Source organism: Eutrigla gurnardus, assembly GCF_963514095.1.
Source record: "Eutrigla gurnardus genome assembly, chromosome: 2".
NCBI lineage: Eukaryota > Metazoa > Chordata > Actinopteri > Perciformes > Triglidae > Eutrigla > Eutrigla gurnardus.
This window is the reverse complement of record NC_139916.1, coordinates 18,121,154-18,134,394: the sequence shown is the minus strand read 5'-3', so window position 1 is coordinate 18,134,394 and position 13,241 is coordinate 18,121,154. Positions and strand designations below refer to the sequence as shown.

The 13,241-nt window shown below is 41.1% G+C and overlaps 1 protein-coding gene across 1 annotated transcript in view; it reads left to right on the top strand.

Moving 5' to 3' along the window:
- Nucleotides 1–2,744: 2,744 nt before the first annotated feature.
- The window catches only part of LOC311026864 (retinoic acid receptor gamma-A-like), a 33,951-nt gene continuing 23,454 nt past the window's right edge, over nucleotides 2,745–13,241 (top strand). Inside the window, exon 1 of the mRNA XM_084030567.1 lies at nucleotides 2,745–2,884. The gene's annotated coding sequence lies outside the window, so the exon portion shown is untranslated. The remainder of the gene's footprint in view (nucleotides 2,885–13,241) is intronic.

The following is a 13,241-nucleotide window of genomic DNA, read 5'->3' as shown; positions in this document are numbered from 1 at the left end:
TGCAAGTGTCTTTTGTTTTGCGGGGCATTTGCCACCCGTAATATGACTTTAACTGCCAACTGTGTATGCTAGTATGTTTGTGTGTGCCTGGGCAAGAGAGCCAGCTTGTTATGCATGCCTGTCATCCTCTGCATGCCTCTCTGTGCACCACAGAGCTTCACATGACATCAATCTGAGAGCAGTGGGATAGTGATCTCATTATCAACAGCCTGTTGCTGATTAAAACCTGCCGTCTGCACCCTCCTCCTTCACCCTTTCTTTTCTTCTCCCTTCTCTTCGCTCTCTCCTGCTTCCTTGTCCTTTGCACGCCCCCCCCCCCCCCCTCCCATCTTGTACACCCCTCAACTCCAGAGTCGCACCATTCTGTGGTTTCTCCGCTGCTCGCTGCCAAAAAGGGCCCCATTTCGAGCTCTGCAGAAAGCTCCCCTCTTTTCCTCCTCAGTATTCCTGCTTCGTTTCTTTGTTCTTTGCTGTGTATCTTTAGGCCGTCTTTATGGAGGCCTCCAATATCCTACCTGCAGGCCTCATTGAGACCCTTCTCATGTTCCTAATCTTCTTTCTGAGTCAACCTGCTTTGACACTAAGCAAGAACAAAAGTGGGAGAGAATAAAAATGTGAACGTGTCCTGAGTTTGTGCATGCATCAACATGCATCCACATGTTGCGCTTCTTACTGCCCCATAGATTTACAGTCGGAAATATACAAATGTGTTTTCCCCACTCAGCCAGATGTTATACCCTCCCCTCCTCTCTGCACATTTCACTGGCACTGACACAGAAACACAAACGGGACTAACCTTTCACCTTCCTCGCTGACACTGTTGCTGAGAAGTGTTGCAGTAACCCAGATGGTAGAAGCCTGTGATTGGACACTCCCCAGGTCCATATTTGTGACCAAAGTGATGAAAAAAAATGTGATTCGAGCAGAAGTCTCACAGCAGAAAATGTGGATTTTTACAAAAAATCTGCCTCATATTTGTATGAGTAATCCTTCCAGATATTTCTTTTGTTTTCCCGTTGAAAAGGCAGACATTGCAACACTGCAGTCAACTATTTACTTATTCATTTATCTGTCCCTCCCTCACCACGTGGCTTAGATTTTTTGTTTCCATGTCATGACACAAACCCACGAAGAGATCAATTTTACAGATGTTTATTGCCAACATAATTGCATTTAATCAAAACATTAAAGTATGGATAAATATAAGACCTCTGTTTAGTCTGGTTTGGTTTATATTGAATTTTATATGGAAATCTAACATTGTTTAGGCATTTTATAAATGTTCGTCGTCACTTATCATTTTTGTTTCCAGGAATCAATTTATTTCAAGGTACTTAAGAATAACAATCATATACAGATTCTTGGTTATTTTAGGACAAACCATATAGAGGACTTGAAATGACATAAATGTCATTTCTAAGTGATATTGAACTTGAGTGCGAGGACTTATTTCATGTTTTCGAACCTTATTAACAAAGTGAGAATACAACCTGTGTTGACTGGAGTGGGCTGACTCGCCATGAGCCAGTCAGACAGTAGCAGACAGTTTTATCTCTGACATGAAGAGGCAGGTAGCTCTGCCCCTCAGGGGCCGACTAGCCAGGTTTGATCTCATCACGGATCAAATGTATTGCCATTAAATGTTTCCTTACCGGCAAACCTTTGGGTTGATTTGCTTAGGAAAATCCTGTAGGAGGAGTCCACTTAAACTGATTTAAAGGTGCGGAAACTGCCGGAATAATGGCCCTTTGTACTTCTCAGGCTGGGAAAGATGGAAAACAGCTCATGGTAGTTTGCATTTTGGAGATTAAATGAAGTCATCTAACATGTATACCAGGCTCTGTATAGTTTTCATTTATGTGGTGTTTAATAGTAGTTTACTGTAAACGTGTTTAATGCGTAGTCTGTACAGATTGACTCTCTGTTTGCATTTGCATCATTTGTTTTTTTATATAATAATAATAATTTTTATATAATAAGACGCTGACCGTTGCATTTCCAGTTCTTATGTTATTGTTTCTATTATCCTGAGTCATAAGGACACTGATGCTGAGAGTATTTCTTTCCCGTCAGGGACATGTAGTCACAATAAAGCCCTTAGTGGCCCTTGATTGGCCCCAGGCCACTGGACTCCCACATTGGCTGGCCACAGTCCCAAAGTCAAGGCATTGTAAACATGGGGCGAAAGCCGAGGGCTGATACTGATATCCCCAAAGGTGTGCAGCCCTCTGCAGCATGTGTGTTTGTGTATGTCTGTGAGTTAATGACTGTTTCATTAGTGCGAGTGTGTGCGTGCATGTGTGCACCGCTCTGCTGTGTGTGAGTCGGACGGTCTTTGGATGGTGAGCAGATGAGGAACAAATTTAGAAATGGAAAACAAACACTCGCAGAGTTGAAGTCCAACAAAAGACTGTTGACTGACAGTACAGTGTGGAAGAGGTAAAGGGAAAGAGAGAGAGGGAGAGGGAGAGAGAGGAGAGGGAGAGGGGAAGAGAGGGGGTGGGCAACAAGTTGAAACCTAAGCTTTCTGGACCCTGTTTTCCCTTCCTTCGGGCATTCTGTGGCTGGTAAAAAATGTGCTGTATATTTGAAGTGTTGGATCACGTGACAAAGGCAGGGTTTGTGAATCAAAGTACACACTGATTTCAGGAGGAGAGAGAGAAAGAGAGTGAGAGAGAGAGAGGGAAAGAGGGTGTGTGATAGTGAGAGAGAGAGAGACAGAGAGAGAGAGAGAGACGGGAAAAGGAGAGGGAGGCGGAATGCAACAGGCTGAGCTCTATCGTCGCCGTGAGAGGGACTTCTGACTGACAAACACAACTACTACACTCCTTCTCAGCTCATTTCTCCACTTACTTGCCCTTGCCGTGTTCACGTCCCACGTCTGGTAAGTTTGGTTTTCAATCCCATTTTTCACGATCTTCTTTTCCTTATAACTTCTGTTGGTGGTGGTAGTGTGTGTGTGTGTGTGTGTGTGTGAGAGAGAGACAGAGAGAGAGAGAGAAAAGAAGACATGTCAGAGCAAGAGTGAGATGTGTTTTTGTATGTGTGTGTGTGTGTGTGTGTGTGTCTCTCTCTCTGTCTCTCCCTCTCTCTCTGTATTTCTGGGACAGCATGAGTGGAGAGATTGAGTTTCCTGAGGACAGCTCTAATTGAGAACAGAGATTTTGAGCGAGGGATAAAGAACAACAGAAAAGACTAAGAAGGGGAATGAAAGCTGATCAGCACTTGCATGTACTCCGGGGCCACTCCATGAGAGGAGATGAATGCTTGTGGAGATGTGTGTGTGTGTGTGTCCTCATTTGTTTGCCCCACCGATGGATGCACGTCATGATGTTTATTCCCATCTTCGTAAACTCTGATTCAGAGTTTTCCGAAAGATGACGACAAAAGAAAGGGGAATGTGTCGTGTTGATTAATGGATGTCAGAATTCCGCCCTAAAGAATGACATAAATAAGAGAAGAAGTTGCTACACACGGTTTTTCTCACCATTGCATACATCGACCTCGGTGCAGTGTGCTACAGGTGAGCTCGGTAACCGTGGCGAGCCATTTTTCCAGCAGCAGACGAAGTGCCTGCTTTACCCTGCAGGCTCTCAGCCAACAGACCGGCTGTCAGAGTTGATGGATCATTCCATCAACATCACAAATGGCTGCGTAGGTCTGGTCTACCTGAGTATGAACACACTCAGTCACCCCCCCCTGAAGGTTATGTAAACAGGTTTCCATCCACACAATTACATAAGCAGGATGGAAACGCTGAAATCGGCTACTCCGGATATCACAAGACAGTCTGCTGTGTGTCTAATCACTGCTGCGGCTGCTTTGCATTGTGTGTGAATAGACTTACTGTCCCCCCCTTTTTTTTATACAGTCTATGAATCATTTCCTATAGCAACCTTTGTGCAACGGGTGCTGTATGAATACAGATGCACTGCTTGATTGATGATTGTGATTAAGATGCTATTTATCTGGTGAGTGCTTCTCCCCAGCTGATCTGAGCTGCCCCCGTCTGTCCACTAACACCATACTGCCGAGCATGCCACTCTACGCTACACACGCCAATGTGAGGCCCCGCCGCGAGCTATGGTAGCAAACTCTCGACAAATCTATTCCAGATTTATTTTCCTTAATGTCTGGAGGAATGCTCATCAGCACGTCTACAGGAATAGGTGGATGAGTGTATGAGCAGCGCATAAACAGCTGGGTGTAAACAATACATAGTATATTAGACATCATATTCTGGGAAGCAGTGACAGACTGGTATTCTCCTTTGGTTCCCCTTCTCTTGTGATTGAAAAGTTTTGATTTAACATGCTTTTCATCACTTGGTCATTTTCTCTGTCAGAGGATGTCAGGAGGGCCAGCTACTGAGTGAACTCTGTCTCTCTGATCCAAGGTCAGATGGGGTTTTTTTTTTCAGATTTTTTAAAATTAACACTGAGGGTAGATGCATCTGCTCTTAGTTAAGTTCTGTTTTTTCTCCTTTTGTTTCATCATTTGGAGAAGACATTTCTTGAAAAAGTATGTGTATGGGTTTGGGTATAACTCCTTTAACTGCATTGCAATCTCATCTTTGTTCTATACACTTTTCAAGAATGACAGCGCCTCAGGCTGGGGACGCTGTCTGGCTCCTCTCCCTCTTTCCTTTTCTTTCTCTCCGTCTCACTGACTTCTTTCTTTTTTTATTTCCTCACTATAAAAAAAAACTCCATCTTTGCTGGTCTATGTCAGCTGAGTTTGATTTTGTACAGGCAGGGTTGTTCTCATGCCCGCTACACATAAATGGAAACTTGGAACTTTCAAAATAAAAAAAAGAGGGCGAGCGTTTGCTACTTGTTTTTGAGAACAGAGGAAACAAATGTTTTCTTGTTCTGCAGAATTACATATGGTCCACAGTTATTTTGACAGCCATTCACTGGCTGTGGTTCGGCTTGACGTACCCAATTGGCTTCAGAGATCTGGAAATCACTTGTAACATTCATTATTGCTTTCGCTGCACTTTTTCAAAATTCAAGGCTGAATGTGTGTCAGTGTTTAATCATAGCCCGGAGCTGCTCCTCAGTACACACTACAAGTCCCTTTAAACATACATCTAATCCACCGTGGTGTGGAGAGACAGCAAGGCACTGATCTTGAGTGTGAAAGACACAGACAGTGTGGGGGTTCAGGCAAACTTTGGATGCACTTTTCACTTTAATACTAAATGAAAAGCTGCCAACCAAGTGCCTTAATTAGGCCTGACCCATGGCCCGGGCTGCTGAGCCTGGAGCGACAGGGGCTGACCCCGGCTCCGACCTCGAGACCACCAGCGGCCCACAGGGTTGGCTCCACATAATGACAACATTGTGTGTTTTATGAAGCATTACGATCATCAACCTCATCCCCATTAGTACTGCGAACACAGAGTTCACACCGTGTTATTCCAAGTATGTGCACAAGAGTAAAACTATCAATTAATTGAAACTGTGACACCTTTTTGGTAAAGAAAAAAAACAGGTAGAGAGATCTCATGGTGATTTTCAGAGCATTTCTGGGTGGAGATGATTTGATGATTGCTGTTACTCGATTCAGGTGGCCTGAATGTGTCGATGGTATTGGCCAACCAGCAGTCCAAAAACTAGTGTACTATCACAGAAGATTCAAGTACACTGCAAATATACTCACTGAAGATGTTGGAGCCAGTGAGAATTTGGCAATTTTGAGTAAAAACATTTAGTGAATAATTAAACAATTATCAAGATTGTTATTGTTTTTTTGGCAATTATAAATAAATTAATCATGTTATGCTTAAATACATTTTACTTATAGAGTATTATTCTAGATGCTCAAAGACACTTAATATAACAAAGGAAAAAATATAAAACTAATAAATACAATAATGACTTGAAACCTTTTCTTTATAAAGCTCAGAATTAGCCTTCCTATACGAACCTGAATAGTATTTTATAATTAAAATCTCACTCTTTTATAGAAACATGCCATTTATAAATATTTATGTAATTTTACTGACTTAAAAGTTTGTATTTAATAATTCCATTGATCCTCACCATGTCTATATGATGGAAACTTCCCTTTAGTAGATATGCTGAAATTCTATTTTAATAGCCTGGGTGTGAAGTTAAACTATTAGTTCAACATGTTCTGAAAACGTAACTGCTCTCGTGTTAGTATGGTAAATATGACACTTAGCTAAGCATAAAGACCATTGACTGTAAATAAGAAATGGATGTTGTCACTGTGACGTGGTTTGTGGACTACCAGTTCAGCATTGTGGCCTACACCATCTTGTTTCTTTGCAACCAGAAGTGTCATGAGAGGGTGTTTCAGGGCTTGTGAACTGAAAACACACTGTGAAAGGATTAAAGTTGAGAACTGAAACAAGGAGAGATAGCTAGTCTGACTGTCCAAAAGTAACAGAATCAACCAGAATCCAGCACCTCCAAAGCTCACTAATCAACGGGTTATATCACAGTGGTATTAATGTGGCGTTGTGGTGGACTGTTTCTTGGCCGGGCGCGGAGACTTCATTGGTCCTGCCAGAGCCAAGCTAGCTGTTAGCTATATAAGCTAAGATAACTGGCTGCTGGCTGTAGGTTGAATTCTTTAGTTATTAGAAATGTGCAATACAAGAGGGAAAAAAGTAATGAAAAGATGATGCAACTTTCAAAACATTCATACACAAAACAGTCAATGATAAGGATTACACTATATGGGACAATAAGACAGAGAAAGATATTTAAAAATAAAAAGCAAAAGCAAAGAAACAGACGAGTAGCAGAAAAGATGAAGAGTCATTTAAAAAGCAAGGACTGAGATATGGATGCAGTTTTTTAGCCTTTCTGTTAACACGATTTCCCACAACTTGAAAGTAATGGTGGAACGAACTCCCGACTAATATCAGGACAGCAGAGTCATTTGCCATCTTCCGAAAAAGGCTCAAGACTCACCTGTTCAGACTTCACCTCGACTCTACATAGCATGACCCACTAACACCCTCCCTCGACCCCCCCCCCCCCCCCCCCCCCCCCCCGCAAAAAAAAAAAAAAAAAAAAAAAACTCGGATCGTAGCACTGTTACTCTTGAAGTACTACTTTACTCAGATGAGGACCTAACACTTGTTCTATTTTTAGCTCTTACTGCATCGGCAATGATACGTTGTGGTTTCTTTGTTTCCTTCTTTTGACAAATGTACTTATTGTAAGTCGCTTTGGACAAAAGCGTCTGCTAAATGACCTAAATGTAAATGTAAATGTAATGATTTTATATTGTTGTTGCCAAGGTAACAACTAATACAAGTTAACAATTGTAATCATTTGAAATTTCTAAATGAATTGATTCCTTCTATGCTATATATTTTGCAGACCTCAAACTGACACCTTCAAATTGCCTGTTTTGTCTAACCAACTGTAAAAACGAAAGTTTACGCTCACAGAAGAAAAAAAAAAAACGGTGGGTACAACGGCATATTAGGGCCACTGACGGAAACACAAAAAAAAAACAGAGCCGAGAGAGATGGGCAATATTCTGAGATTAAAAGTCGCAAATTTGCTAGTTTTAAAGTGGCAAATTTGCTAGTTTATTAAGATGCTAACAACCGGCATTTATGCTAGCTAACTTTCCATGAATGTCGCTTTTATCTTTCTAATTAATCCATCCCAACGTGTAACAACGCTTTGCTAAGGTCCTGAGGGTGATGGCTGTTGATGGTTATTGTTGGTTAATTTTACATGGGCCAAATTGTCATCTTAAGGGTGTTTGTTGATCGGGTGGTTTGGCTAAGCTAGCGGTAGGTCATAGAGGAAGTAAACGCGTAACTTGACCCGGATGATTGCCGTTGCTATGACAACAAGTGAAAGCTACCGCGAGTTTAGCCAATACATCGGATCAATAAACACACATAAGATGACAATTTGGCATTGTTTGGCACGTTGTGATGTATTAATTAGAAAGATAAAAGTGACATTCCTGGGACTTTGGCTAGCATAAACGCCGGTTGCTCCTGTTGTTGTTTCGCATCGTAACCTACCGCTAGCTTAGCCAAACCACCCAATCAACAAACACCCATAAGATGACAATTTGGCCCATATAAAATTAACCAACAATAACCATCAACAGCCATCACCTTAGCAAAGCGTTGTCACACGTTGGGATGGATTCATTAGAAAGATAAAAGCGACATTCATGGGAAGTTAGCTAGCATAAATGCCGGTTGTTAGCATCTTAATAAACTAGCAAATTTGCTAGTTTTAGGGTCGCAAATTTGCCACCTTAAAACTAGCAAATGGGCAACTTTAAACTAGCAAATTTGCGACTTTTAATCTCAGAATATTGCCCACCTCTCTCGGCTTTTTTTTCCCGACAGTGGCCCTAATATGGCGTCGTATACAACCATAGCTTAATATTTACCAATATATTTCTCAAAATGTGGACCTATTGCTTTTAGGTTGAGACATCCAAAGGACCAAATTAATTGTCAATTTCAGCCCCCTCAGTTAGTTTTTATAGCCTCTATAAACTAGATGAGGCAAATCAGATCCTGTTTACTGGAAATCATTTTCATAAAATAACAGTCTGGCAATCTGTTCTGAAAGATGTTTTGGAGTAGTACCTCTCAGAAACTCAGATATGAAATGTTGTTTTAAGGCCTTATATATACATCTGGGTGTACATTCTTGACTAAGCTAACAACATAATGGCTTGCATAAAATGGAAATATGTGTTTGCCACAGCCAGAAACATTTTGTGGCTATTAGGTGACCGTCAGACACTGATGGTTTATGGCCCAGCACTATTTGTATTTGTCAAAGACATGTCAGTTTGACATAAAATATAGTCCGGTCATTTGTTGGAAAATCTAATTATGTTGTTTGTGGGTGATGGTGCCTATGTTTTTCCCTTCTGTAATGGCTTCGTCGTGTCAGAATTTGCATTTTCTACTTGGTGTGTTCAGCAAAGATCATCCCTTGCTGCATTCTCTCAGAATAAGCCAGATTTGATTGTGGTTTTATGGTCTACAGCTAAATGTCCCTGCTGAAGTCATATTTTTCCTTGCATTTGGCTGTTTTTGGGGGAGTTTTAGCCTCTCTCAGACTCTCCCTGTTAGTTTACTCTGTGGCTCTGTGTCATACACAGAAACTCTGTTGTGAGATTGTTTTCTTTCCTCTTGATTCCCTGTCTACTATCACACTCTTATGTCTCCATACATCTGCAAAGTGAACAGAACCTTCAATTCAAGCCAAAAGTGGTTCAAATGTGTTAAAAAAAAATACACTGATTTCAGAATAAAATTGAAGACAGACAGACAGAAAGTTTATACTTTACCATTGACTACCCGCCTATTTTCCAGTTGAGTCACACCACTCTGGATTTAATCCACACATTTGAAGTTTGGAAACAGAAACATGACTAAATGATTGTGAAGAGAAAACCTTTTTTGATTTTTCTATTTAGGGTGTTTTCAAACTTGGTCCTTTTCAGCCCTCCAAACGAGTGATTAGTCAGCATTTTTTTGCTCATATGGGAACACTCCAAAAGAAATGTGCACTGTAATGATTACTCATTTAAGTCCAGTCGGCTACTTTGTTGTATTCATTTTTTTATTCTAATAGAAGTTGTGATTAACAAGTTGTGCTATGCCTTTACTATCACCAGCATCTGCTTCAAACCAATATGAGTATGATAATAGGTGTCTGTCTCTGTGTATCAGACATTCTCCTACATTCTCCATAGACCTTTTCATTGGGCAAGAGCTTTGGTCCAAGTTCACCTCCTGTCATCTAACACACATTGCAACAGGAAAAGCATTGGTGTCCATTTAAAATGTTCATGTTGCCGAGTTTGAAAGGTCTACAATCTGTTGTCTGTCCAAAAGATCAGTGTGTTTATTATCAGACAAACAGTTTTTGTCTCAGACAAATGGCAAGCCCCTTACCATAACCAGGTAACAGGAGTTGTACTTTCTTCATCTCCTCTTCCTTCTATACAACACTAGTTCTTCCATTATAAGGAGCGTTCACTTTTAAATATTCACTGCAATAATGAGATCCAGACGCCTGTATATGTGGCATTGATGAGGGATTTCATGATTGAGGGGGAAAAGAAGAAGGTGAGGGTGACTCAGAGACTGTTCAGAGTAAGACTGAGTCAGGTGATGCCAGTAGAATTGAAGAAAGACTGTTTAAAGAATAAAAATAATTGTCAAAACAGGCTGATGCATGCTGATGTGTGCAGACGTACCGATGATAGCCATGTAATATACTAGTGCACTGGTGATACAGCTGTTTTGTCGCTCCCACTGTGAATCCTGTCCAAACAGTAAGACCTGGGCAGGAAACTAGGAGATATTAGTCCTTTTGGGTGGATACTGTTACCTGGTATATAACATAATTGGTGTGTAACCAGGGCGATTGATTAAGCAAATTTGTAGGTTTTACTTTACTCAGCACTGCTCAGAATTATATTATTACATGCATTTCTATGTCAACTATTCAGCCAAATATCCAAGATTTAAAAACTTGTTCATGTTTGCCATTTCCAAATGGCATGTATATGTCTTTTTACCCTACACACCCTGATCAAGTTCCTTTTTCTGAACCCTTTAACTCAGGCTGCTGTTCATTCACAAACTGACACAGACTTCCTGTTACCACACATTTCTCAGCCCTAAAAGGGGGCTCATTATACTATAAAACGAAAGATTAACTGTAATTCTCCAGTCCATCTATTTGCCTCAAAATGCCGCACCATATTATCTCCAAACCAACAGAACATTTTTTTCTATAATGTGCAAAAAAGACTGGTCGTCTAACCAACATTCTCAATATACCAAAGATTGATTTAAGACCTTAACAAAGACGTTCATTACCATAAAGTTAAGCTTTTCATTATGTGTCGCAGTAAATGTAAAAAGGCAGCTTTCTGCCACTCCTTACAGAAAGTTAAGTAAGTAAGTAAATAAATAAAGGCCAGAATACCTGTCAACTTGTAAAATGTGTTAGAAACCAATCTGTATACTGTGCCTGAGTTCAGCTGAATGAGAACACATATGATCACAGAGAACAGGAGGGGCCAGAGAGTGGATTTAACCAGCGGAGACTCCACAGAGTAACGTGTCTGTCCCACTCCAGACCAGATGTTGGCTGCAACAGTTTTGTTGTTTCCCGACCAAAATACAACAGAGGTTTTTATGCAGAGCCGGCCCTTGGCATAGGCAAAGGGGAATGTTAGAGGTGCATTCCATCCAAAGTGGCAACCCAAATTTGGGAAGAAACTACTACCTTTTTTTTTTACTAACACTATTTGAATACCATTATTCCCAAACAACAAACATTGGCACTTTTTTCTGGGTTACCCGCAGCATCACCCATGTGCATTATTACCACAATAGCTAGATTTAACATTAAATTCATGAGGGAAAGGGAGAAAGACTATTCATGTGTTTGGGGAATAACCTACAGCATCATCTTGAGAAATGATACAACCGGTGTCACCTTTCACAAATGATTGAAATGAATTGTGAGTCCTACATATGGCGCTCGAGCATGCAGGGATTGCAAAATGTGCCGTTGGTTTTGATTAGTTAAACATGTCGAAATGAGCGAAAATAAATAATATCATGCTGCTTTCATGTTGCAAATTTGTTGAGGTGGGCTCCTGAAACTCTCTGGACACAGGTCGTTTTCACATGTAAATTACAACCAGCTTAGTGTGGACAGACTCTCAGTAATGACCCTCTGTGTGTGTGTGTGTGTGTGTGTGTGTGTGTGTGTGGTTTCATAACTATAACCTCGAGCTGATTCGGGTTGGAAAAACTATAAAGTTTAGTCACAATTACACTCAGGCTAACTAGGTCCAGATGATGCTGGTAATAAGCACTTAAAACATGTTTACAAAAAAAAAAGCATGCATGTGCTGCAGCAATGCCGTGAACACACTGAGGTAGCTTATTAAAGTGTAGTTTGATAGTCTGACAAAGTTGACTTTATGTAGTCACTCGTTGGAAAAGACAAGGAGGTGGAAACCCCCGTTTTAACACTAAAACTTGTTTTCAATCCCATAGTCTGGGAAAAGGGACCATCGGTTGTGTGTGCAAGTGTCGGTGTTGGTGTATATGTGTGTCAGCGGGACCAGGACCAGGTGACCCAGTCTGACCTGACCCAGCCAGGTCTCATAAAAGCAGCATTGAGGCCTTGAGGCCCGGAGACACAGCACAGCTTTTGTTGCCCTACCCAAGGTGTATTCCCCCTGGAGGGAGAGTGAGGGGGTGGGGCGGGGGTGTTACTCATTAGAGAGAAAGAAACCATTCCTTGGCGTGGGCACACATTATTTCATAGTATGTCTGTGGAAAATAAAACCCTTGCTTTATTTTTTATGTATGTTGTTTCTTTTTTGCAACCAGTCGGACTATTTTTTCCCTCCCTCCTACCATGCTGCGTTACCACAGTCCGTTCTTTCTCATATTAATCCAGTTTCCAGTATGGCTCTAATTACTAGGACTCTGTTCACTTCTTACACATGGCCTGCCAGATGTTTGAAACTCCCTCCTATGTTCTTCCCCTCCCTTTCTTTTCCTCTGTTTCCCTCTATCATTTTCCATCTTTTTTTTCTTTTCTTCTCAGCTTTCAACATCCCCCCCTCTTCATCCCAATCGTTTTATACATCTGGCTTTCATACTGGTGATCTCGGGTCTTTGAATTGGATTGGTTAAAGAGTCAACTTGAAGTCTCTCTTAAAGTCAAAATACTCAAAAGCTGCATCTGGAGCGATTCTCCATCCTATATTTACTCCTTCATTCTTCAAGGTCAATTGCAGCTTTCAATGGTGCTTCAGCATGTGTGAACGCAGTGTGTTCTCCACTGATTACTTGCCCATGAACATGATTAAAGTCACAGAACATCTGCGTATGTTCACTTCTGCGGCCTGCATGTCCATGCTTGTATGTGTCTGTGTCCTGCATTTAGAGAGGCATGTGCATGCATATGTTTTGTGACCATTCCAGACCATGCATGTAATCACTTTTTTTAATCACTACACACTTTGTTCAACCTGTGTTTTGACATCTTTTTGATCATGAAAACGCAAAGTTCTTAGTGAAAATAGTTGCAGGGACTGGCCCTTGCTGTGAGGAAAAACCATAGCAGAGCCAAGCAGTCACAGAAAATATGTCAATATTGGAAATTTGGCTTTAAAAACAACACTCGCTGCACTGACTTTGTGGCTTTGTGTGTGAATGTGTGATATGT